Below are 27,926 nucleotides of genomic sequence, written 5' to 3' on the forward strand. Positions count from 1 at the left end.
TATGATTTTTTTTTTGAGAGTAGAAAAGAAAATTAGAGACATTTTTATTTTTAGGAGTTGGAAGGTATCATCTTAGAGAAATCAAAACTGCATCTGAGGTCCAGAGGCCTGGAACCAGGCACTGTTGCAGGTAGGGGATTAACTCCGCCCCTCAGGAAGAGAGGGGTCAGGATTATGGGCCTCACACCTTTAGAGAATCTCCAGCATACCAAAGAAGGAGGAGGGCCTAGGACAGTGGTGGGAAGCAAGGGATCATGTGGTGGTTGCCCTTTACAAAAATGGCAGCTAGTCACCCAGTTGTCCTTAAAGACAGAAGGTAGTAGCCACATGGTCGCCCCTAGCAAAGATGGTGGATAGTCACCTAGCTGGTGCAGAGACCAAGCACGTTGATAAAAGTAACAGCAGGCAAATTTTAAAAAATGCTAGCAGGTTGCCAGAGTTGTGACAGTGTTATATTGGAGCATCTTCTTCAGCTTTCTGGTCCTATATATCTGAGAGACATTATTTGTGAGACAGAAACTATTGATGACTTGCTTACCCTGTCTTGGCAGAGTTTGGCCATTGACTGTCTGCATCCAAGCTTGACCTTTTTTTTTTAGGCAGAATTCTGTGTGTGGTAGAAATGAGGACCATTTGACCAGTGGGTAGTTAAGCCATGCCCATAAGGAGGTTCTCTGATGCTCATCATTCTCTTTGAGGTAGGCTGGATGTTGCCAGGAGTTAGCCTGTCTCATTGCTAATGAATCTTTAACTTTTAGAGAAAGGAAAAAGTCAACGTTATCTTAAAGCACACTTTGGCTTGCTAGGTTTCATTGTTAATGTCTGCTAACAATTTGGTTAGACCATTAATCAAAGTCTACTTGTATACATTAATACAACATTTGTGCTGTTACTCATATGCAGAATAAAAAAAAAATAGAAATGACTTGATTCAGTAGGTTTAGCAATGAACCGAGAATATCAGGCACTGTGGATTCACATCTTTTGAACCTTGGTGATGATGGCCAAAGCACAAACATTCAACAGTTTAAATTCTCCCATCTGAAGTTAAATTCACTCCAATTAATGAAATGAAAGGGTCATACTGGAGTAACAATATTCAATGAATATATTTCCTCCACCTCTTATTCTTTTGACAACGACTATATTGATGATCCAAGAGTCTCCTATTTAGAGAAAATTGCTTGTATAATCCTTTGCTAAGAATGTTATATCAATAAAGGTTATGTATGACACAGCTATCTATATCTCTGGCAGAAGATCCATAGTAACAGTGCATTGTAGATCTGGTTGATTCCTGTCAGTACCTCTGGAAAAAATGTTTTATTTGCCTGAATTATAGAAATACCACGTAAGCCAAGTAGAGGTAATGTGGTTATTAGGTTCTATTCCTCCCAGAAACTTTACTGCTGTGCTAAATATTCTTCTCCTAGGACATCATTCACAGAAAATCTATCTCTTCTTATTTCCCTTGAAATAAATCACAAGATATCAGAGAGTTTAACTTGGAAAGTCAAAGGACAGAGTGATCTTATGGGAGAACATTGCAGAAGTTCTCCAGAAATCCAAACTTGGGGATATGACTCCTGTAAGGGAAAGGGACTGAATGTCTCAAAGAACCAGCTCTTGGTTTCATTGATTCTTCGAATTGTTTTCTTTGTTTCCAATATATTTTTTTCAGCCCTGAGTTTGATGATTTCCAGCCATCTACTCCTCTTTGGTGAGTCTGCTTCTTTTTGTTACAGAGATTTCAGGTGAGTTGTTAAGTTGGTAGTATGGGGTCTCTTCACTTTACTTATAAAGGCACTAAGTGCTATGAACTTCCCTCTTAGCACCACTTTCATTGTGTGCGATAAGTTTGGGTATATTGTGCCTTCAGTTTCACATTTGGCCCTATCTGCAGGAACTGCTGGTTATCCTAGCGTGGAAGGACGGATATTTCTAAACATCTTCTCACAACACATGCATTGTAGCCATAAATGACAACAGTACCATCTGAAAAACTCCTGTTAACCATGAGACTTATCTTTGCAGTAAATCTCTCCTCTATGAATATTCCATGGTATCAAATGACCCAATGAAGCCAAGGTTGAGGATACCTTGCATTTTTCCAAGGTGATGTAGTCACCGATATGTAATAAAAAGCAATTTTCTGCTTGAATCAATTTACATTGTTCAGTCATAATCAAAATGTTCATGAAAATGGCTAATGGCAAGCTGCAGCATATAATACAATCAATTCCCTGTTTTTATGAAGCCAGACAGACAAGATAGCCTAGAACTCAGAAAGGTAGAGAACAACGTCTTGTGCTGATGGTGGTCACACTGATGGCACCAGACAATATTTATCACTTGGATAAAAAATGCTTAGATGTTTTTTTTGTGTGTGAAGTACTTTCAAGGCAATACATTGTGAACTTCTAATATAGTCTTTAACATAAAATACATAGACATGACCACATATACACAATATTTTTAATTTATAATTTTTAAAAATAAAATCTCTGACAGTTGCTCAGGTCACAGTCACTTGGAAGGTAAGTCAAAATGCAAAACCTCCTCTTAGTAGTAGAGAAATGAGCACTATGGCATAGCCATTGTGAGACACTTCCTATAGCAGTAAAACATCATTGTAGATGCTCCTGGGATAGCAACTCAAAACAAGTGTAGCTTTTACACAGAAACAAGACATAGGTTGTAAAGCAGTTATAAGAAAAAGCACTTACACTTCAGAATTTAGAACCAGTCAATTTACACAGAAGTGTGTTAGCACAAAATGTTCACCCAAAATATCAGTCAATCTGCTTAAAAACTGAAAGAATTTTAGTGTCAATTAGATTTCTAATTTAGTAAATAAAGGAATTATTTCCTCGTCTCTGTACTTAGGGGGAAAGCAATCATTTTGTTGTTGTTGTTCATTTCTTTGCCATGAAAAGTAACTGGACGGACACACATTTGGACTTTGTACTCTACAGTCAAAATTGATTGAAATAACTGTTGGGTAATAAAATGCATAATAGGACTGATTTGAAAACAAACTATGAGGAGATTTTTTCTAAATAATTTTAGAACTAAAATAATGACTATTATTAAGTCTTTTGTACCACTTTAAGTTGCTACAGAAAACACATTTTTGCATTTAGCTTAGCTACTTAAAGGTACATAAGAGGAAGGTTAAAACCCCAAATTTAAATATAACAAAAATATGTCTTTACAAATCAGCAGTGGTAGATGTGCAGCAGATGTTTTCTGGTCTTTTCTATCATCTAGTTAATAGGTTTTTACTAACTGTACCATGGTTACATCTTTTTGTCCACCTATGATTAGTTTGTTATTCCTTTGAAGGGGGTATACCTTTGCAACCTACAGCCTTAATAGTAGGGTGCTTTGCTGTCTTTCATACATGTGTAACTTCATCTTTTTTAATATGCTTTTTGTGTGTGTGTGCGTGCGATGTATAAAAATAGTGATCTTAGTAGAGTTGCAAGCTGCTTTCCCCTTTTGCTTTTATTTGGTTAGTAGAAGCCAGGAGCAGAACACCAGAGAGGCAAAGTGAACAGTGGGGTGAAGCTTTATGTTCTGCTGTTTTCTCCAAGCAACAAAAATTTTATTTTTGCTTATCATTATAGAGATTCTGTTTCTGGGGCTTTTGATCTATTTTCTCTGCTTCACTTTTTAGTCTTGGATGAAGAACTACAAGTAACTAAGAAATATTGAGAGCAAGAGTTAACTATCCCCAGGGAAGAAGATACCAGTTGGTTAGCAAATAACAAATGATCACCCATGGAAACATACGTACATGTAACATAGAGTAGGAAGGCTATATTTGTGTGTGTGTGTGTGTGTGTGTGTGTGTGAGCGCACATGTGCACACGTGCACATATGTGGAGTACACTTAGGATATATCTTTATGGATACCTTTATGGATAATAAATTGTCATTATTACTTCCTGTCTGAGACGTGATTAGTGCTGTAATGATTATAGTTTACAACCATAGCTTATAGTACAAAGGAGAAAAGAAAAAATTTAGACCAACTACACCAGCGTATTGACCTTTTGTTTTTACTTCCCAAATATTCATGGATATTTTTTAACTAATTAATGTCTCCCTACTCATAAATCTCTCATCTGCAGAAGGAAAGTAAGACTACTGTGAGTCAAGAATTATTTTGAAAATTGAGACAAAATTCAGAGCAGTTACTAGCTTAAAAAAAAAACCTTAAGCAATGGCCACATTGTATTTGTTATTGTTTGCTTCTGTGTGAGTTTCTGGCTCATGTTGCTGCACAGCTGAACTTTCTCCAGAGATGGTGTTTCTTCCCAGTATCAAGCCTTCCTCTGGTCTACAGGCTTTATAAGCCTTAGGTAATTGTTGACTAGGACAAAACCAAGGATACACTGTATACATTACACACTTTTTATTTTGTTTTGTGTTTCGAGACAGGGTTTCTCTTGGTTTTTCCTGGACTCACTTTGTAGACTAGGCTGGTCTGGAAATCACAGGGGTCCACCTGCTTCAGCCTCCCCTTGTGCTGGGATTATATGGCTGTGCTACTGGGCCCAGCTCAGGGTACGCATTCCAGCAGAGACCTCCACCATCCTTTCTCTGAGTTCCAGACTAAACAGTTTAAAAATTCCTGTTTTCCTGTGTATTCAGACTTTCAGTTTGAAGAGATTTGAAGCTTCTGTATTCTGAGAAGTCTAAAGTGGAAATACATTGAACTTTAGAGTGGAAACAGGAGATTAAAATGTGGAGGAAAATGAAACAAAAATTTTAAAGAACTAGACAGCAGAAAGTTATGGCATCTTTAAAAGTAATGGATGGATGAATGGATGGATGGAGGATGGATGGTTGGGTGGGGTGTACAAAGAGGTGAGAAAGACTTGGTTTTGTTTCTAGCAGTGGAGAAACCCATGGTTTTCCCAGGTCACGTGTGGCACTCTTTAAAGTCTCAGAAGTCAGATGTACCAAGTACATTTGTGCTTGATGGTAAACTGAGAATAGGAGATGATGGTTTTACTGAAACTTTATAAATCCAGTGAGGTTTTTCTCACCAACTCTGTCAGTCTTCAGCAGCTCAATCTCTGGAGATGATAAAATGAAACTTCCCTGGTCTCAGGAGTTCGAAAACTAAACCCCAAGTAATAGAATTGAGAATGTTGGCCTGTACAATATGGAATCTTCCACTCTTCCACAGGACTCTCTGTTTCTCTGAGTTCCACATGCTCTTTGGCTGTAGGACACAGCTTCAGTTCAATCTGATGTGGAGTGGAGCTTCTTAGAGCACAGGTATATGCTAGGCTCCTGTCTGAAACCATAGTGGAGTATCATTAATAGTGTCAGGGGTTGGCTCTCCCCTGTCCTCATGAACCACTGTGGGCTGTCCTTAGGACTCACCTTTTTATGCCAGAATTATAGCAAGACTCCCTTGGATCTGCCAGCAGTTAAATAAGGACACCGAGACTTATTGTTATATAAAAGCTTAGGCCTTAGCTGGGCAGACTCACGCTGAGCATCCCTACTATTCTAACCCACCTCTTGCCACTTGGCAAGTTCTTTACCTCTGTATCATTTCCAGTGCATGATTCATGCTGGTGAAGCATCTTTACTGCTGGATTCTTCTCCCAAGGATGCTTTCTCTGACCAGAAGTTCCAACATCCACTTCCTTCCTAGCTATCGGTTGTCAGTTCTTTATGAACCCAATCAGCAAATGAGGATGGTGCATGTTTATAAAATATGAGTATTGACAATGCTAAGAAAATCCACTCCCACTGATCTACATAATTTCAGCACAACTGGCTCCAAAAAATGTAATAATGCTTTGTTTGGGCAGTTTCAATAAGTTCAAGCAAACATAAAATTTGACTAAGATCAATGCATTCAAATCATAACACATTTTTTTTTCTTTAACAAGTTCCCTTTAGCAGTTTCCTTTAAGTCAGTGAAGGGAATTTATGTAACAATAAAGACCCTTTCTTACTTTAACAAGCATACATTGACAAAGTTGAAATTTTAAAAATTATCTAATGAAGGATTCTTGCTCTGCCTTAGGCTTTCATATATTCTCACCTCAACATATTTTTTTAAATATTATGATTATAATGCCCAGAAGTGAAAACAAATTTGTCAGTTACTCATTTTTCAAAGAAAAATAAGCATTAACTCATCGTGACTTACTGCCGGGCTCGAGGACAACAATAATATGAAACTTCAAATACCAGACTGTCTGCCTCTCAGTTGAGGTTTGACCACACAAGTAGAGGCCAACAGCGAGAAACTGTGTTATCAGAATAGTTAAAAAAGAAAAAAAAAGTTAAAAAAGTAGTAAATAGTTGAGTACAAAAATGAGGCATTATGGCACATAATATGCATATCAATTAATGAGGGTACATAGTCATTTATTTTTTCTCAGAAATCAGAAATCCTAAGCGATTTCACTGAGTCAGGTAATAAGATTCATAAAAACATTAAGCAATTCTCCCAAGGTCAGAAAATCAAAAATACGTGTTAGGGGACTTTTGTTAATCTGGATTCGTGATCCATTGAGCTTTCTATACTCTACGCGTGTATTTGCTTACTGTTCCCCATGGTTTCTGCTAAATCCCACAACAGTTTAAGTTACAATACTACTAACTTAATTGTTCTCTTTTGCAAACATAATACTTCAGCCAGGTTGATTTGATATATGCCCAAGATGCACTTGGCTTCCACTCAGATTATTAATTCTATTTGGAATATTTCCATCTGTTGTTTCTCTTTCACAGCCAAGGAAAATGTCCCTTCAACCAGTAAATGAGCTGTGATAATCAGAACAACAATATTCTCACCTGTCTATGTACAAATTGTACATATCAGTCTCCTGTGTCTATGTACTTACTGATTTTATGATTTATCAGTGGTTCTTAATGCTAGCACTTGAACACACAGCAGCAGTGTCATTTGGTTACTTATTGGAAATGAAAATTTTTAGGTACTACAGTTGCCCACAAGAGTAAAATTTCTTATGGAGATGCCAAGAATATTGAACATAAATTAATATTCTGAGCTGTAAGACAAAATATAGGAACCTCTAAACTACATAGGGAAACCAGTCTTTCACAACCATATACTGAGCCTATAGCTGCAGGTATATGTCTTGTGGTATGTTCTTATAGAGCTACTTTTTTTTTTTTTGCTGTTAAATTTTTATAGCAGAAACAATAGTCCAGATGAGATTTGATAGGTTGAGGTCAGATGTTAGGGGAGGAAGACTCCCTTTCTGAGGACTAGGAGAGGGAGGGAGAAGGGATGAGGGATGAGGGAGGCATCAGGAGTCAAGGAAGGAGGGGCTACAGTTGGGATGTAAAGTGAACAAATTTTTAAAAATTAAATAAAAATTAAAATAAAAAAATCTCAAAAGGTTTTGCAAATGCTGGTCCTCTCTGAATATTGAGGTGTGGGGGAATGGCCATTCTGTGCCTCAAGAAGACAATTGGCCAAGCTCCATACCGCTTGCCAAGAAAGACTAAATAATAAAACTGACAGACACTTTAATATAACATAAATTTGTTGCTCCTAGGAAACTCAAATTTCCCAAGATTAAAATCCATCTTTATATGTTTTAAATTGAGAAGCAATATATATGGTTCCCCAAAGTAAGGATGGCACAGCGAGCTGCGGATCATCTACATGGAGGCCTACCAATAAAACTGCAATTGCCACTTATCTCTATTATGTTAGCTTTGAGGCTTTGGTAATGAATTGTTTGGAAAGAGCACATGGAATCTGACCTATAATTACAGTAAATCTGTGTTTCCACAGTTGGCAGTTCTGTCATATCCCAGAGTGGTGTTTAAGGAGTAAACTGCTTGAAGCCAAAAAAAGTCTTAGAACAATGAAAAAAAGATGGGTCAGTGTGTTGGTTGGCTTTAGCAAAAAGTAAGAATATCGTCACTCTTCTAATAATTATGCACAACATGATTATGTTACGCTGTTATGTTACCTCAAATTATATTTGTCAAAATATTTTAATGTAGCACAAGGAAAATGAAAATAAATTGACATGGTATTAATATCTGGACATTGTCATGTATTTTAAATATGTTGTTTTATTTATTTCATGGGACTTCTCTTTTCATCTTATATCCCTTGGGAAAGTATATTGCTTATAGATCAAAGTAACTCTTATCTACAGATATTAGCTTAAGGAAAAAGAAAACAGTGGTTGTAAAGGAAACATTCCAGTGCCTGATTATAAAAAAAAATGCTGCCATTGTCCTATTTCCTTGACATTCGTCATATGATAATGTCTAGATAGAAGAAAAGATTAAAAATGATATAATGTTTCTGCTTTAATTATATGTCCTGACAATGGAAATGGGAAGGATTAAAATGGATATTGGAGATGGACATTTAACATGTACTTGCGCCCTAAGTGCTATTAGAAAAATAACAGCAGCTTAAAAACATATACCATTTTTAATATACAAAAATTCAACTGTCATCATTCCTTACAAATTAACTTATTAGGACTTGTTAATGTGACAGAACTAAGATTTCCAAAGTCACCCAAAACTATACCTAAGATGGACATCCAGTGAATACGAAGCAAATATTCTCCATGACACAATAGGCTATAATTGAAGCTACATTAGTCAGAAGATTCAGTTTTTCTTTTCACATATTCAACATCAAAACACTAAAACTATATATGAAAATTTTCTGAGATTTTATTTGAATACATACTCTTTTATAGTAAGAATGAAATACCAGAAGTTTACTATTGTACATTAAGTATTTGGATCTACCAGGAATTTTGAACCAGAATAAAGTACTTAAAATCCATGCATTTTTGGCATGCTCCTAAAAATAACATAGGCCTGTTTCTTCGCACGTGCTCAGCACAGCTTTCAGTACTATTGTGGTAAAGTGTTACCAAAATATATGATGTAATACTACTCTCCATGAGAAAGAAAAAAGGAAATTCTCTGTACCTTTTGAGACACTATTAATAGAAAAGCATACTTAAGAGCATTTCAGCATGATTGTCCAAGCACAGTGGCAAATGAGAAAAACAAGTGATCAGAATAAAATCAAGTGGCAAATGTGACATACTCTAAAATATATTACAGGAATATAAGAGTGCCAGGGGAAACCAGAGAGTGCTGTGAAAGACAAATAATTCAAATTCTTAAGGTGCAAGATGCTTGCAATACCATTCAACATAAAGACGGGTATTCCTTAGACCGTGAATATATTAACTAAACATTTCTACAAATAAATGAGTTTTTAAAAGCATCCCTAAAATGCACTTTGAAATTAAAATTTGCTAGGACACCTTTTAAGAGTGGTCCTTCACAAATAATTGACTGCCATTCATGTAACCCCAGGTCACCTGACTTTCAAGCTTCTCTCAAACCGAAATTTCATCTTTTGACTTTGAAAATACTCACATGAATGGGAAGTCCTACTTAGATCCTGTCTTATGTGTCTCAAAGACCTACCAGGGTTCAAATTCTCCTTTCTTGACCCTGAATGATATGCCTTTTAGTATCTCCTAGAAGATATTTTTTCAACGTCATATGTAATACCTGAAAAAGTTTCTCTCGTCAATGAAGACACATAAAAAAAAAGTTTGAAATATGAATATAAAGGAATTTTAATAGAACTCTTCAAAATTCTTCCTGACTTTTGAAGATGTTTCTGAAGCTGAGAAGCTTGCTGAATATCACCAACAAAGAATATGCAGAAAAACAATATTTTCACAAATGATAAGAAAATATGAAGGCATGATAAAGGGACAGGGTGTGTGTGTGTCTGTGTGTGTGTGTGTGTGTGTGTGTGTGTGTGTGTGTGTGTGTGTACTTATTTGCCATGGCACTGCTTCCTGCTTGATCAATAAATGAGAATTATACTTTCAAAGTTTTGTACATTTTTGAGTACATACTGTGAAAAAAATTAAAAGCACACATATGTATTTAAAATTTCATATTAATACTAATTATGACATATGAGCTTTACTTAATTTGAGTTATTAAAGAATAAAAATTTATTTAGGAAGTGAAGTTACTTCACATCGTACCTTGATTTAGTTATTATCTTATTATGTTTTTAATTATCCTAGTTTTTCAAACTGTAATTCAATGATAAATATAGAGTCAATAATATGTTGGCCACAAGTGGAAAGAAAATGAGTAAGCCTATATCCTTGCCAAAAAAATCACCTTAAACTAGTGTATGTTGAAGTGTACATGGAGCTGGTGGTGTTTGAAGATAAATGTTACAAAGCATAACAAGATAAATATGCTGGTGTACTGGTGATCTACGCAGTGTGATGCTGAGGTTGAGTCAAACTGCAGAAATAGATCTGGAACATTCTATGAAAACCAGGGGTCTAGTCATGCATTCCAATGGATTTACCTAATGGTCACAAAGATGTTAGGTTTTATACAAAAGTGGGCAATAAATGACTATTGCAGAGGCAAAAATGGCCAGGAGAAAATTGGCTCTGGACTTGTAACATTCTTGCTTCTCTACATCATAGAGATTTTTTTTTAACAAGTTCCTCAGCTTTACTGAAGCTTCCACAGAAGGTACAATTCTTTTCAAAAACTCTAATTCTCAGTTATAGCGTTCTCTTGTTGTCTGTTTATATTTATAATGCCTTAGACTTATAGTATGGTATTGGTTTCTGGGTTGTTTCTTTCCTTTGTTTTGTATGTCTGTTTGTTTTGTTCTATTTTTCATTTGGATAGCCCATCCACCTTAAATGTCAAGGACACCCACATTGATTATCAGAACTGAGTGGCCTCCTCAGCATTTGGATTTGTGCCTGTTTACTTCCTTTTAGGAACCATTTCTTTCTTTTCTCTCTGAACCATCTCTCATCTACTTTGTCATCCCCTTAAAAGCCCATTGATTTGTGTGAGAAAAGGAGGAGGAAATTTTGAGTTTGGAAATTTTGTTGTATTTGTTGACTCTATTCATTTTTTTTTTTTTAGTTAATTCTTCCATGTTCATCTTTCCGAACCACATGGCACTTCCTCCCATAGCTTACTAACACAGTGAGTCAGTTATTTTTCAAGTTAAACTCTGAAGAAAATGCAACTTCAAAGAAATCCCAAGATATGAACGTATTTCTCCCTCCAGAAAATATACACATTATTAATAAACATTAGAATGTGATGTTCAAGATGATATGACAGTAGAGAAATGAAAATTAAAACCAAAATTGTATATCAACACATTCTTATAAAACAGTTCAAGTAGACAAACAAATATGAAAAGTTTCAGTAGGTAGTGAGAACATGGAACAACAATTGTGCAATCATTTTACTTATTGCTGATGGCAGTGAAAAATACTTCAGACACATTGATTGCAAGTTTCTATAAAAACTGAAGATATAAAATTTTTCTAAAAGCAGGTGAAGTGAAATTAGTGGCATGTACTGAAAACTTAACAATATTTTCATACCCTTCATTTTCTATCCAATTAAGAGACCTAAAGGTGGATCCCACTTTAGGAAAATAAGGACACCAGCTTAGGTAACACAGAGATCTGCAGAAACGCTCTGTGTGCTCCACTGAACATGAGCTTCTACAAAGAGCTCTCTCAGGAACTGGAGGAAATTGTCGAATCACACTAGCTCTCTCTCCTTCTGACATCTTTCATATTATGTTTCTTGGATTTTTGTGTGTTATAAATAAACAGAGAAGGGAACGTTAGGCATATATGCTTTTGTTTATTTTTTTTTGTATATAATGTTTTCCCATATAATATAATTATTATGATTGCATACTCTAGAATCTAGTTTTTGGACTACTGAGATCTTGTTTGGGGATAGTGAATAAATTCATGTCAAATGTTAAAGATTTATGATTATTTGTGAGAACTTGATGTCACACCAATTCCTGATATCATGAGTGAGCAGCCCAACGTCCATTTGACTAAATTTTTCTCATCCACTGTGGTCAAAATCCCTTCCTACCAAACTGGGTTTCCCTCCCTCTTGAACCTGTTGCCTCCATCTCTATGTGTGTCTGTTCTGTCTGTCTCACCTGTGTCTTCTCTATCGTCTCCCTCTCTTTTCAGATCTCAGGCTTTCTTACGGCTACCAAATCCTTAGAGCTTCTCCGGCCTTTCCCACTTCAGTGGCAGAAAAGATAGCAAGTCCTCAAGATTTCACGCCGTTGTTTTGCTGTGAAACAGTGTCTGGTTAGCTATAATGGGAGACCCTAAGGCTTGACTGACGTATGTATTTCATGATATAAAAGCAAGTCAGGAAATAAATGTTTCTTGTTGTCGTTCTTTTTTATTTGTTCTTGGTGTTGATAGTTTTAAATCATCTGGAAACTACAAAAATATAAAAGAGTGATACAAATGTTTGTTATAATTTTATACAAGTATAAATGGTTACATTACATACCACTAAGTATAAAATGAGACTCATAGAAAAATAAAAAAATTACTAAATGTGGAGTTGGAATAAAATCTTGTCAATTGTTGGGTTTAGCTGACAGTCAAAGTGTCATATTCGTGAGTGAATCACAGAAGTTTCTGAACAAGGTTGTAATAAAAGTTGACTTCACTACATCTCTGGAAAGGAACTCTAAAATGCAACTGGATAAAAATTCTTGCAAATACAAGAGCCCAAATTCATTGCACATAGATTTAATAGGATCAGAGTCAATTAATTGTATTTTGATCATTAATGTGCAGCCAAGAGAAAATATCAAATCTTTGTTTTTCTTTATGCAAAACCACAGAAAGTATACAGGGTGAATTGAATTTTAACAGACTAATCTAACATAAGTCAATTTCACCATTAAAATCTAATCTGATACACTCTGATATCCTCATTAAATATGGTAATGATATCATATACTTTAAGAATATGGATCTGTAACTCTATCCTTAATATGTTTATAATTTTATTTGGTCGTAGTTAATCTTTAATTCTTTAGAGCTAAAAGTATAGTGTTTTGTACTTAATAACAAATATCATGAATGTATTTTATACAATTATTATTAAAGTAGAATGTGTGTCTAAGGAAAAACAGGTTTATTTTTGACTGCCATGTCTTTGTTGGTTCATTTTACTTGATATTGAATCTTATATTGTTAGTATAATTTTTATCTAAATCTCCCATCTGATATGAAATAATTAAATTTTGTAATTGTATCTTTTTTCATTATCTTTTTTGTGTGTTTTATTATATGTATTTAAGCTTTCTCTCATACAGTACATCACAGTTGTAGCCTTTCCTCACTTCCCTCCTCCTAGTGCCCCCTTTCCCACTTTCCCTCTCCTGGAGATCCACTGCTTGTCTATTTCCCTTCAGAAAAGAGCAAGCATCCCACTGATATCAACCAAACTCAGCATAACAGCATGCAACAAGATTAGGCCTATCTCCCTTGCCCACGCCACTGCAGGGTGGACTAGTGACAGTGCCAGCCCTCCCACACTCCAGCTGTTGGCCAGCAGCCCCCCAACCTCCAACACACACAACCAGGGCTGGTTCTACTGTACTGCCCAGAGGGAGTACAGAGCCCTGTCTCCCAAGGGCTGCAGCCTGTGATTCACCTTTGCTATTGCACAGAGAGGTATGAGTCTAAGAGAGTTGACCTAACCCTGTACCTGCTTCGGCACTGGGGAGTGTGCCCCATATTTGGCCACTTCCCCTTGGTGGAGAAGCCTGGTGGCCCTCAGAGAAAGAACAAGCAGGCTACCAAGATGAGACTTGATAGGTTGTGACCATATAGTGCGGGAGGATGTCCCCTCCTTTCACAGACATAGGGAAGGGGAATAGGGTGAAAGCAGGAGGGAGGGAGGAACAGGAGGATACAAGTGAGGGGATAACAATTGAGATGTAATCTGAATAAATTAAATATAAAAGGAATGATATTTCCATTTGAAATCAAATAAACATGCTCATAGAGGAACATGCTCTTGGTAAAATTGCTTCTCAGAGTATAGAAAAACAAACAAGCAAACAAACCAAAAATACTCAGAAACTTCAGGTTGAAAGAAAATACACAATTACTAGTCATTCCTTGCCAGATGATCTATTTACTCTTGGGTAAGAAAATTAAGGCTCATATAGCCAAAGGAAAGTTGGAGTTTTTATGGTCCACTAAAAAGCAAATGAACTTCTTTGATCTTTCTACTATTGCAATTTTATAAATTTTGAAGAGTAGAAAATTCTTATTTGACTGTAATGGAAAGAGTGAGAAATAAGTTTCCTATACAGATGCAAAGAAGTTAATAATATTCAATAAAGGTTGTTAGAGTAGAACCTGTCATTTTGAATCTAGAATCAGGGTAAATTACTGTGAATTCAAGATTACCCCCACATTCACACACACATAACTCTCTCTTTCTCTCTCTCTCTCTCTCTCTCTCTCTCTCTCTCTCTCTCTCTCTCTCTCTCTCATGCGCGCGCGCACGCACACACACATGCACATAGACAGTAGTACACATCTACACATGCAACATGCATACACATACACATTTTTACACATGTAAACATATAGATATATCAACACCAATATATCCTTATATATAGACTGTCAGACAACACAGTAGAGAGATTCAGAAACAACTATGGACTCCCCCCCCCCGGCCCCCTTCACAAATAATATCATGTACAGAGCACAGTAGGAATAATGTTATTCCAATAGTAACAAATGGGGATCATATCAGCTAATAGTCTTTAAATACTATCCTTCAATAAAAGATCAAGAGCCACTGACATTAAGCACCAAAGTCAATCCAGGCGCTGCTTGCTTCTGGATGAAAAAAACAAACAAACAAACAAACAAAAACAAAACAAAACCCAAAAAAACAAAAACAAAGTTACCAAGTACAAATAAGGAAGACATAATGAATGTAACATTTTTATAATTCCTGATTGTTTCATGGTTCTTTTTGTTGTAGGCAGTTTATTGTATATATGTTAATAATATAATTGTATACGGAAAAAAAGAAAAATAATAAAAAAATAAAAGTTAAAAAATTGCTCAAATCAAATAAAGACAAACAAAAACAAAATTTAAAAAATGGGTAGACCTTAAGATCAGAGGTGGTGTCTCTTGTTCAGGGTCGGCTAGAGCACTTTACAGTGAGGCACTAGGCTAGGTTCCTGGCCTCTCTGGGAGAATTAGGAAATGAATTTCACTGGGTATTACAGTTATTTCCTTTTAGAATGAGACTACAGGTCTCATTAGGCAGTGGATTCATGAGAGCCCCACAAGATCAAAAAGTGTTACAGCCCTTAGTGCGGAGGTAACAGCAGGTGCTTGAAACCAGTCTTATCACAATGATAGACTATATCACTCTGGAAATGTAAATCAAAATAAACTCCCACTTAAGTTTATTTTATGAGAATGTTTTATCACAGCATTGAAAAAGTAACACAGACACCGTTCTACATCTGGGCAATATTATAATAACAGTGTTAGGAAAAGCAATTTGCTTGTATCAGGCAATTAGCAGAAATTCTAACAAATAGTGGCTCTTTCTTTTGAACCAGAAAATCTATAGTGTATAAGACATGAAGGAAATCCATGTACTATTCCTATCTCCAGCTTTATTCCTTTCCTGCAGTAACAAAATGAGAGGGTCAGAGAAAAGCATTTCAAATTATATTAAATTTAAACTAAAATAGGCTATTAAATAAAACATATTTAACATAAAAAGGTTAAAAATATTAATTATTAACAGGTATCCAGGTCCACAATTCTAGCAAGAATTTGCCAGAGGCCACACCAACACCCAGAACCCCAGCTAAGCCCTACAGAGGACATCTAACACTCCCTCAGTGACTTTCCAGCCTACCCTCGACAGCTCCTCCATGTCTCCTCACCATATCCAGGCCAGAAAGCCAACAGAAGCCTCTTGCTTTACCAAAGGACATGAAGGCACTCAGAACCCCAAGGACCCCCCGCCCCTGCCAGCAGACCAATAGCACTCTCTCACTGTCTGCCTAGCCAACCTCCCCTCTTCCTCTTGTCACCATATCCAGGATTAAGTAAACAGAGATTGTGATTCACCAACACCTACATAAAGACCAGGCAGGAATGACAGTTGTCTGTAATCCTAGCACATTGATACAAAGGCACTGTTTGTTAGACCAATGTATTTTCCAAGTATACTTTCAATCATAATTGACGTTGGATTATAACAACTTTATGTGACTCCTAAAGTGCCCTTCTACCTATAATCTTCATAGGACTGACCTACACACACACACACACACACACACACACACACACACACACACACACACACACACACACAAACCTGAGTACCTCTATTTTTTTTCATTCATGTTTGCTGTCTACTCTGTTTGCATACATAAGCACTGGTCCAAGTGGCCACTATTTAATGTACTGGTATATAGACAGTGTTTGGTAGCAGCATAAAGCTGTCTTTATGCACATAAATATTAATGCAAATCCTTGGTCACTGACTAACAACCAAGTATTTCTGTTGCCTACACTCAGTTTGATTGTAATTCATGTGAAATAATAAAGCATTAGTTACCTGTTCCCTTCTAGGAAGGCTTGGTGTTTTCTTGTTTTGTTTCTATTTCCAATATTTTTAATTTTTTGTTAAATCATTTTTAGCAAATAGATTTATTTTAGCTTCTTCCAGAAATTCATTTCATTTAACTAAGTTTATCAAGTCATTAAATAGGTGGTTTTAATTTATTTTTTAATTTTATTTTTATATTTTTTTGTTTTTGTAAAAAAAACAATCCCCTTATGTATATTTTGCATGCATTAATGTTATTTCCTTAGAGTAGACTTACTGTGTCAAGAATTGTATGCATTTTACAATACTAATCTGGACTTTTTATTTTTTATTAAGGAATAAATTTGACTTTGAAACAAATCCTCAGCCATTTCTGAGTTTTCAAGTATCTTTCTATATGGAATAGAAAAATGTCACCAAGAATATTTTTTCACATATATATGGAACACTATTATAAAATAACAGTTTTTAAAGATAAAAACAATTCATGGTTGTGAGCCTAGCCTTTAACAGCTGAGCCATCTCTCCAGCCAATGGACAGGACATGCTCCACAGTTGAGTGCAGAGTGGGGACTGACTTTCACACGAACTCTGGTGCCCCATATTTGACCACATCCCCTGGATAGGAAGGCCGAATAGCACTCAGAAGAAGGATAGCAGGCTACCAAGAAGAGACTTGATACTCTATGAGCATATACAGGGGAAGAAAGTCCCCCTCAGTCACAGTCATAAGGGAGAGAAGTAAGGGGAAAATGGGAGGGAGGGAGAAATGACAGGATACAAGGGATGAGATAACAATTGAGATTAATACAAATAAATTAATAAAATATATATTTTTAAAAAGATAAAAACAATTCACTTACAAAGATTTATAATTGACCAAAAGGCTACAGAGAATATTGTGGCACAGTCAGTACCAGTCTGTCAATGAATTAAGAGTCACATGTCACAGAAGGCTGTGTTGGCTCTGACTAGTCCAGTACTTTTTATTAATCATTTGATTAAGATGTTTGCCTGACTTTTATAAGTTTAGATTCACACTGTTTGCAGAAAGCATACATGAAGATAGTAGACTGTAATAAATCTATAGATTAGGAGAAAGAACAGAAACAAAGCACATATGAACAGGGATTATTTTATCAGTTTTATATGAAAAAATTGTGATATTAGTTATAAATATTTTGAGATTTCTTACTAGATACATGTTCACTGGAATGAGGGAAATGTAATAATAAAGCTACATGCATTTAAAAATAAAGTATAAGTGGGCTAAATTATTTAGAGAAGAACAATACTTTTTTTTTATTGTGTTTGTAATCCAGAGATGGCACGAGTCATAAAAAAATGAGAATTAAGGCAGAAAACAATGGAAGAACAAGGTGAAGTCATCACAATGCCCAGTCAGTGGAAATGTCTTGAGGGAAGTGAAAAGAAAACTTTGTGGATGAGGTAAAGCATGTGTCTCTGGGCCTTCTCCCATCTTGTAGTTATTGGGTTAAAAATTGTCTCACAGAGCATTTCATTTCAAGAATTTCTGCCTGGAATTTATTAAACCCTCTGGGCTGTCATTGGCCAGAGATACTGCAAATCCAGTTGTTTTAGCCATAGGACTCAGAGCTGCTGGAACCCCACTGCAGTGGATACAATAAAAACCTTGTTGAAACCCAGTTTTTAGAGAAGACAAAAAAATTCAGAAATCTTCGTTGTTGAGCCAATAGTGTCAGTGGCCAGAAATATATATTAAAGACCAAAGGAACAAGATATACCACAAAAAACCAGGAGAACTTACAGGATGCATCCAATATAGTCTGCAGCTCAACCAATGTATTAGTTTTGTGTTTATTTTTTGAGAAAACACCATGGCCAAAAGCAACTTGGGGGAGAGAGGATTTATTAATTCCTACAATTCTTAGGTATCACACTATTGCTGAAAGAAGTAAAGGAAAACACTGGAGGTAGAAACTGAAGGCAAGTCCATGAAGAAATCCGGCTTACTTCGCTTCTCCCTGTGGCTTGCTCAGTCTTCTTTAAATCCAACCCAGGACATCCTCCTGCCCAAGTTAGGCAAGGCCCACAGTGAGCTGCACTCTACCATATCAATCAAATTACAGGCCCATTATTATATCTGCCTTTTCTCAGATAGGATTCTCCTTCTCTTAGATATGTCTAGTTTTGTGTCATGTTGACAAAAACCAACTAACACTATGGCTTAGGTATGTTTCATCCTTCAGGATATGAAGTTCTAATGTAAAAACAAGGTATTCATTATTCTTTTGAGATAGATACGAAATAACATTCCAGGAAAAAGGTAGCAAGTGTCAATACCCAAATTAACTTGAAGATAAGTCAGCTATGCTACAATCTCTGATTTCTTTAACTTAACATGTAATGTTAATTATTATCACATCCTTCTTTATGGCATCTTGAAAATGCTTTATACCTCCAGTGGATACATTGGCAGGTCTAAAAGCCTTGGTGGATGGGTCAACAATTTTTAGGAGTCTTCATTTTCCCATGCATAGTTACTATTGTCCCTGGAAATAAGAGTTTAACTAGTTAATATTCTGGGCTCAGAAGCAATCGTCTCGTCTCATACTGTAACATAAAAATCTATTTCTTCACTATAATCAAGTCTAATTATCTCCGGCAATTCAGAATCTCTTTGTAGTCTATGAAAAGACTAAATCTAAGAATAATAAGAATAAAAGAAGAAGATTCCCAGCTTAAATGCCAAGAAAATATTTTCAACAAAATCATCGAAGAAAATTTCATTAAGCTAAAGAAAGAAAAGCCTATAAATGTACGAGAAGATTACAGAACACAAACAGATTGGAGCTGAGAAGAAAGTCTCTTTGCCACACAACGATTAAAGCACTGAATGTACAAAGAAAGTATATTAAAAGATTCAAGGGGAAAATTCCAAGCATACAAAGGCACATCTTTTGAAATTATACCCAGCTTCTCAACAGAGACCCTAAAGTCCAGAAGGGCCTGGGCAGATGTCATGCAGTCTCTAAGGGAATGCAATGCCATCCCAGACTATTATACACAACAAAACTTTCAATCACAACAGCTGGAGAAATATATGGTGAAAACAAGGTGTTCCATGACAAACTCAAACGAATTTAAGCAATATATATTCACAAATACAGTACTACAGAAGATACTAGAAGGAAAACTCCAACCCAAGGAATTTAAAAATACATAAGAAAACACAGAAAATAATAATTTCATGCCAGGAAAACCAAAAGAAGAAAAGAGTATGTGTGCACACAGACATGTACTATCACAATCACCACCAAGATCAAAATAAGAATTATAGAGTATCAAGTCTCTTCTTGGAAGCCTGCTATCCTTCCTCTGGGTGTCACCAGGTCTCCTCCTCCAGGGGACATGGTCAAATATGAGGCACCAGAGTATGTGTCAAAGTTATACCCCACTCTCCCCTCAACTGTGCAGAATGTCCTGTCCATTGGCTAGATCGGGGTAGGGGTTTGAAGTTTATGGCCTGTATTGTCCTTCGCTAGTGCCTCAGGCAAAGTCATAGGGGAGGGAGTAAGGGGAAAATGGGAGGGAGGGAAGAATGGGAGGTTACAAGGGATGGTATAACCATTGAGATGTAACAAGAACAAATTAATAATAAAAAATTAAAAATTAAAGGAAATAAAATATAAAAAAACAAAATAAGAATTAATAATAATTGGTCATTAATATCTCACAATATCAATGAACTCAATTCCCCAATTAAAAAAATTAGAGGCTGACAGAATAGATGCAAAACAGGATTCAGTCTTCTGCTACATAAAAGAAACTTATCTCAATATCAAAGATAAGCATTACAGAAGAATAAAGTAGTGGAAAATATTTCCAAAGCAAATGAACCTAAGAAACATGCTGCTGTAGCTATAATAATAATCTAACAAAATAGACTTCAAACCAAAATTAACCAAATGAAACATGGAAGGACACTTCATGGCCATCAAAAAAGAAAAAAAATCAATCAGGATGTTTTTTCAATTCATAACATCTATATTGCAAATTCAAGGTACAAACTAAGCAGAGAAATGTTGAAGCTAACAGATATTATGACCCAAATGAGTCTAAAAGATATTTACAGAACACTTCCTACAAACACAATAGACTATACCTTTTTCTCAGAATGTATACCTCAGAAAACTGTCCAAAGTTGACCATATACTCAGTAAAAAAGCAAGGCTCTACAGATAATAAAGTGAAATATCTCACTACATCCTATCAGACCACCACAGATCAAAACTGGATTTCAACAACAGAAACAGAAAAAGCCTGTAAACTCATGAAATGGTCACATGGTCAAGGCAGAAATAAAGAAATTAAAGATTTCTTGGAATTAAATGAAAATAAATGCACAATTTAGTCTTATGGACGACAATTAAACCAGTGCTAAAAGGAAATTCATAACACTAAGTCACTACATAAAGAAATTGGAAAGATCTCACATGAGCTAAATGCTGTAGAACAGAAAGAAGCAACTCATCTTAGAGGATTACATGGCAGGAAATAATCAAACTGAAGGCTGAAATCAATAAAACAAAAACAAAGAGAACAATACAAAGAAACAATGAAAGAGAGTTGGTACTTTGAGAAATTACACAACATAGACAAATCCTTATCCAAACTAACTAAAGACAGAGAAATTATCCAGTAAACAAAATAAGAAACAAAAGTGGGGGTATAACTGCAGACACCAAGGTATAGAGGAATTTTATTCCAACAACATGGCTATTCTGGCAGGAATATAGACTTCTCTGTGTTCAAGGCCAGTCTTATATAAAGCAAGTTTCAGATAAAGAAAACTTAGGTCCCAGCACTCAAGAGACAGAAGCTTGCAGATATCTGAGTTCTAGTCAATCAGTCCAGTTGAGTCTGTGAGTTGGGAGGCAGTGCAGTGGCCTGTGAGTTCATGGCAGTTCATTGGGTGGCATTTCAGTTTGTGGAACTCAGTAGCAGTTTTTACCAAGACAGTTTTACAGAGATAGTTTTCATGAAGAACAAGCTAGACAAAAGTGAAGACAAAATGAGCAAGAAAATGACAAGGAGCCAGAAGATCAGAATATATTACTAGGGTTAGTTTAAGGCTATGCAAATTAATTCAGTCAGAAACTGAGAGAGAAGGCAATTTGGAGATGAGTTTGAACCAGAACATCTGAATTGAATTAGTCAGCCAGTGTTCAGAAAGAGCTGGAAAGGGTGAGATTACTCAGGAGTAAGTCTGAGAGGCTTAAAACACTATAGGCCTAGGTTAGATTGTATAGAGGCTAGAAGCTTCAGGGACTAGACATAGGTTAGCAGACAATGAAAGTAAACAGCAATTATATCAGGTGATTAAAAGATACTTTTGCACTGAGGAAATCCAAAGAATAATTAGGTCAAACTTCCAAAACCTCTAATTTACAAAATTGGAAAATCTAAAAGAGAAGAATAATTTTCTTAATAGATACCACTTACCAATGTTAAATCAAGATCGGAGAAACAATTTAAATAGAACTATAACTCCCAGTGTAATAGAAGCAGTCACTAAAAGTTTCCCAATCATAAAAAGCCCAGTGCCAGATGGTTTTAGTACAAGATTTTACTGGCTTTCAAAGAAAGGCTAATGCCAATACTTCTCAAACTATTTCACAAAACAGAAACAGATGGAACATTGCCAATTTTTTTCCATGAGGACATAGCCACTCTGATACTGAAACCATACAGAGACTCAACACAGAAAGAGAATTATAAACCTTTTTCCTTTATGAACATAAATGCAAAAATACTCAATAAAATACTTACAAACCAAATCCAAGAACACATAAAAAAGATAACCCACCATGATCAAGTAGGCTTCATCCCAGAGATGCAGGGATGGTTCAATAAATGAAAACTAGTGAATGTAATCCACCATATAAACAAACTAAAAGAAAAAAATCAACATGATTATCTCACTAAACACTGAAAAGAGCTTTGATAAAATCCAAAACCTCTTCATGATGTAATCATGCAAATGAAATATTTGTATAACAAAAATTTGAAGTCAAGAAAGAAATTGAAGGCATATCTGAAGTTGGAAAGATATTCCTTATTCAAAAATTGATAGGATTAACATGGTAAAAGGGCATTTTACTAAGAGCAATTTACAGATTAAATGCAAGTCCCATTAAAATTCCAAAACAATTCTTTAAATACCTTGCAAGAATAATAGTTAACTTCATATTGAACCACAAAAACACAAGATAGCTAAAACATTTCTGTGTCATTAAAGAAAACATGCTAGAAGTATTACTACGTCTAACTTCAAGCTGTAATGTAGACCATTCCTAATAAAAACCATATGATTTCACATAAAAACAAACAGGATGATCAATGGAATCAAACTGAAGATGCAAACATAAATATACACACCTATGGACACCTCATTTTTTGGTAAGGAACCCAGACCAGCACAATAGAAAAAATTACAGCATCTTCAACAAATGGTGCCGGTGTATCAGATTGTTAGCACGTAGAAGTATGTAAATTGGTCCATATCTGTCACCTTACATAAAAATCAAGGCCAAATGGATCAAATGCTTCAACATGACACCATATACACTGAAACTAACAGAAGAGAAATTAAGCTATGGCTCTGAACTCATTGGTACAAGAGACAACTTCCTGAACAAAACACCAATAGATTAGGCACTAAGAATAACAATAAATAAAGAGGACTTCATGAAACTGAAAGTCTCCTCTAAGGCAAAAAATAAAAATAAAAAATAAAAAATAAATCAATAGGAAATAACAGCAGCGTACAGAATGGCAAATTTTTTTTAACCAACCTCACATCTGACAAAAAGCTAATATCCAAAATATATAAAGAACTTAAGAAACTAGACAGCAACAAACCAAATAATACAATTGAAAACCAGTGTGTTTCTCTGTGCAGTAATCTTATTAGAGGAATCACAGATGGATGAAAAACACTTAAAGAAATGTTCTTCATTTTTAGTCACTAGAGATATGCAATTAAAAATGACTTTGAGATTCCATCTTACAATAAGGGGATGTTTAACATCACAAACAGAAGTCACAGCTCATGCTGGTGATGACGTACATCAAAGTAGACACTCCTCCTTTGCTGGTGGGAGTACAATCTTGTGCAGTCACTATAGAAGTCAATATGGCAGTTTTTTCAATAAATAGAGAATCAATCTACCTCAAGACCCAGATATATCAATCTTGAGTATATACACAAAGGATGCTCCATCCTACCCCAATGACACTTGCTGAACCATGTTCACTGCAACTTTATTCATAAGAGCCAGAAACTGGCAACAATCTCAATGTCCCTAAACTAAAGAATAGATAAAGAAAAGGTGGCATACTTAGGCAAGGGAGCATTGCTCAGCTATTAAAGCAATGATATCAGGAAACTAACAAGCAGATTACCCGAGTGAAGTAACACAGAATCAAAACCACAAACATGGTATGTGTTCACATATAAGAGTCTCTTAGCTGTTCTGCAAAAGATTATCATGCTAGAGTCCACAGATCCAGAGTGGCTAATTTACCAGAAATGGTTAAGGAGTATGCATGGTTCTCCCTGGGAAGGGGCAATAGCATATATTTCATGGGTAGATTGTGGTATGTATGTGTGGGAACAGGAGCAGTAGGATATGGAGGAGGGGGCAGGGACTGATGCTATAGTGGGAGAGATGCCTAGAACTGAGGAGCTTTGGGAGATGATATAGGAACCTACGTCAGGGGAAACTACCTGGAATCAAGGAGAGTGACCACAGCAAAATCTACTAGTAATGGGGATAAGGAGCCCAAACTGGCCATCTTCTGTAACCAGGCTAGGCTGCTAGCAGTGGAACTGGAGCATTAACCCATCCACAGACCTTTTTATCTACACTTTGTCCTGTCTTCAAGTACGTTGGTGTAATGCTGGCAGAAAACTAGTGGAAGTGCTCAAGCAATGATGGGTTCAACTTCAGACACACACTAGGAGAGGTCGCCTGTGACTGCCACTGCCTGGAGGGCCAAGAACCAGGAGCAGGGCAACACAGAGACTGCAGATAGAACCAAACATGACTGTGGGAAAATAGTCAATGAATCGATCCCTAGTGATATTCTGCTGTAGTTGTATATCAGTGCCTAGTCCACTTGTCATCTGAGAGGCTTCATCCAGCAACTGATGGGAGTTGATGCAGAGACACACAGACAAAAACTATTTGGAGCCAAGGGAACTCCACAGAAGAGGGAGAGGAAGAATTAATTGTAGGAGCCAGAGGAGTGGAGGACACCAGGAGAACATGGCCCATAGAACCCAATAAGCAGGGATCAAATGGGCTCACAGAGGCTGAAGCAGAAAACACAGATCCTTTATGGATCTGAGTTATTTCTTCTTATACTTTATGATTGTGTAACTTGGTATTCTTGTAGGAGTCCCAACTGTTGGAGTAAGAATGCCTCTGACTCTTTTGCTTGTGCCTGGTACTATTTTCCTCTTACTGGGTTGCCTCATTCAGACTTAATATGAGGATTTGTGTCTAGTCTTATTGTAACTTCTTAGGCCATATTTTATGGTCATCCCTGGGAGGCCTGCCTTTTATCTGAAGGGAAATGGAGAAGAAGTAGATCTGGGGAAGAGAGAATTTGGGGGGATGGGGGGATAGGAATCTGTGGTCAAGATGTACTATAGGAGAAAAGAATAAAAGAAAAAATAATAGTATAAAAGAGAAATAGTATATGTTGCCATAAAGCAATTAAGAGTTAACAGAATGTATAGGAAATTACAATATGGTCACAGTATACCCCTTTGAGGTAGAGGTAGCCAGTTAGACTTACTAAACCTCAATTGTATATTGCCTACAATAATCAACTGTGATTAAAATGCTGTATTCATGTTTGCTACCAGAGTCCTAAGCCAAGACATTTGCTCTAGAGATTCTAACAGACAAGACTTTTCCATACACCACTACCACAGAAATGTGAAGGGCAGTGAATATAAAAATGGGATTTACTCAGTAGAGCCAGTCCTGAAAGGTAGGAGGGGAACTTCATTTCACGACCTCATCTTCAGAGTGCTGTCCAGGGCTGAAGGACGATGTGAGGGAAGAACAAAAGCATAGTCCAAATAAAGGTGCAGAGTAGCGCACGCACCAGACTGTGCTGTGGTAGACTATTTTGTCTGACCTGGTTCTGAGGGTCCTTTATACTCTAGAGAAGTTGTTAATCCATGGGGTGTCTCCTTAGAGCCTATCATGAAAGGCTTCCTTTCCCTTGAAAGGCTAGCTTCATTTTCTCTTAAGGAGATATTGACACCCATGGGTGAAAACATAGATTTCAACTTGGAGTAATCTCTGAGCAGTTAGCTGCTAGGAAAATCTTAGAAATGTTTACTCTCACATTGATGTCTTTAACCTGAGAACAGATGAGAGAAATTTGGATGATTTGGGTTAATCAATCTTCTGTACCCAGTGTGGTGGGGCAGGTTCACATTAAGGTGTATGTGAAGTGAATAGGAATTTTTTTTTCAAGGTTTAACTTGGCAAAGGAGAAAATTATAGGCCCAAGTGAAAATTTAGCACTTCCAACCAAATCAGCCATAATGTTCCTTTTTCTTTCTGCATGGCTCCATTGCTATCAGACAAAGTAGATTTCGGAGAAAAGAGAATGACTATGTGTAAAAAGGAATATTATATATGATTAAATTAAGCATTTCTCTCAGAATATGGAGCAATTTAAGTCTGTGTACTAACACTGTTTTAAATCATTATAAAGCAAGGTTATTAAACTGAAGAGAGTTTTGAAAAAACTCATAAATAGAGGTGGGAAAAAAGAACTTTTTAATAATCAAGAGAGCCAAAAAGCAATTACCACAAACAGAAAAATTTGATACAATCATAACCAGCAGGAAATGGGACAAAATGGAATGAACAAATATGGTAAGTTTGAAAATTATATATATTTTAAGTACACATACTCAAAAGGAGAGAAAAGATGTTCATTATATCTGATGATGAAACCAACTGTCATAAACACAAAATGCATAAACATACAAAGACTATTTGCTTTCTTTTCTCATGGTGTATTTTAAAAATCAATGAAATAAAAATAGAAATTAATAATCAAACATTCAAATAATGCTGGTTCAATAGGGAAGCCACATAGGGGACTAGAATATATCTTGTACTGAAATAAAATTAGAATGTGACAGATAAAAATATGTAACACAGTTGTTTCAACATGTATTGGAAAAAGTAAGAACACCAAACATGTAATACATGAGAAAAGTTTCAAATCAACAATATGAGCATCTGCTTCAGTCAAATAGGTAATAATATAAAACATTCAAAGATACAGTTACAGAACTTGATTTACCTGAAACACACACACACACACACACACACACACACACACACACACACACACACACACACACACACACATGAGAGGGCATGAGAGGGAGGAGGGGAGACTGATAATAGTCAAGTTGATTCTGCCTTTCTTTTTGTAAAATTATTTATTTCAGTTTTTGAGAATATAATGTACTTAAATGACTCCCTTCCTCCCTTTACTCTTTTCAAATCTTCCCATACAGCCTTCACTATTCTTCTTCAAAATCATGACCTCCTTTTTGATATTTGTGTTTGGGGCATCTATGTGTGTATGTCTGTGTGTCTGCATGTGTGGTTTGTGTGTGTGTGTGTGTGTGTATATGTGTGTGCGTGTGCGTGCGCGTGCGCGCATGCCCATTACTAAGTACAACATGTTCAGTCTGTACCTGCATGCTTTCAGGGTGACCGTTTGATATTGGATAACCATTTAGTGTGGTCTTCCCTGGGGAAGATTGTTTCTCCCATTATCAGCATACCTTAGTTGTCTGTAGTTCTTGGTATAGGGTTTAGAACTCATACGCCCTCGTCATCTCCTAGCATGTCTGCTACTGTTGTTCAGTTCACGTTTATGTATCCATGTTGCTAAATCCTTACTGATGTTGCTTCTGACATTCCTGGAAGACACACGCTCCCTCTTCCCCCAGCTCTCTGTCACAGAGATAGCAGAACTGATATCTTTCTAGCCAACCTGACCACACAGAATGAACTCATGATGAGCATCATCAGGACTGAAGGGAGAACTCTCCCATTAAATGTAGATCTGAAAATTAAGAATGATGCACGAATACCACAGGCTGTCCTCTGAGCATACTGTGCATCAGTTAATCAAAAGATATAAAATACTCCAAAATAACAAACTACCAAACTTTATTTAAAAACAAGAAGGTACATAAATTGTCATGTATTTATTAGTAGAATATTATTTATTATTAGAACAGTCAGGAAAAAAGCAGAGTTTGGGAGTGAATGGTTTACTCTCTTTTCTCTTCCTGTGGGAATAAAAAT

This window comes from Acomys minous (genome assembly GCF_964271855.1).
Source record: "Acomys minous genome assembly, chromosome: 12".
In the NCBI taxonomy this organism is placed as follows: Eukaryota; Metazoa; Chordata; class Mammalia; order Rodentia; family Muridae; genus Acomys; species Acomys minous.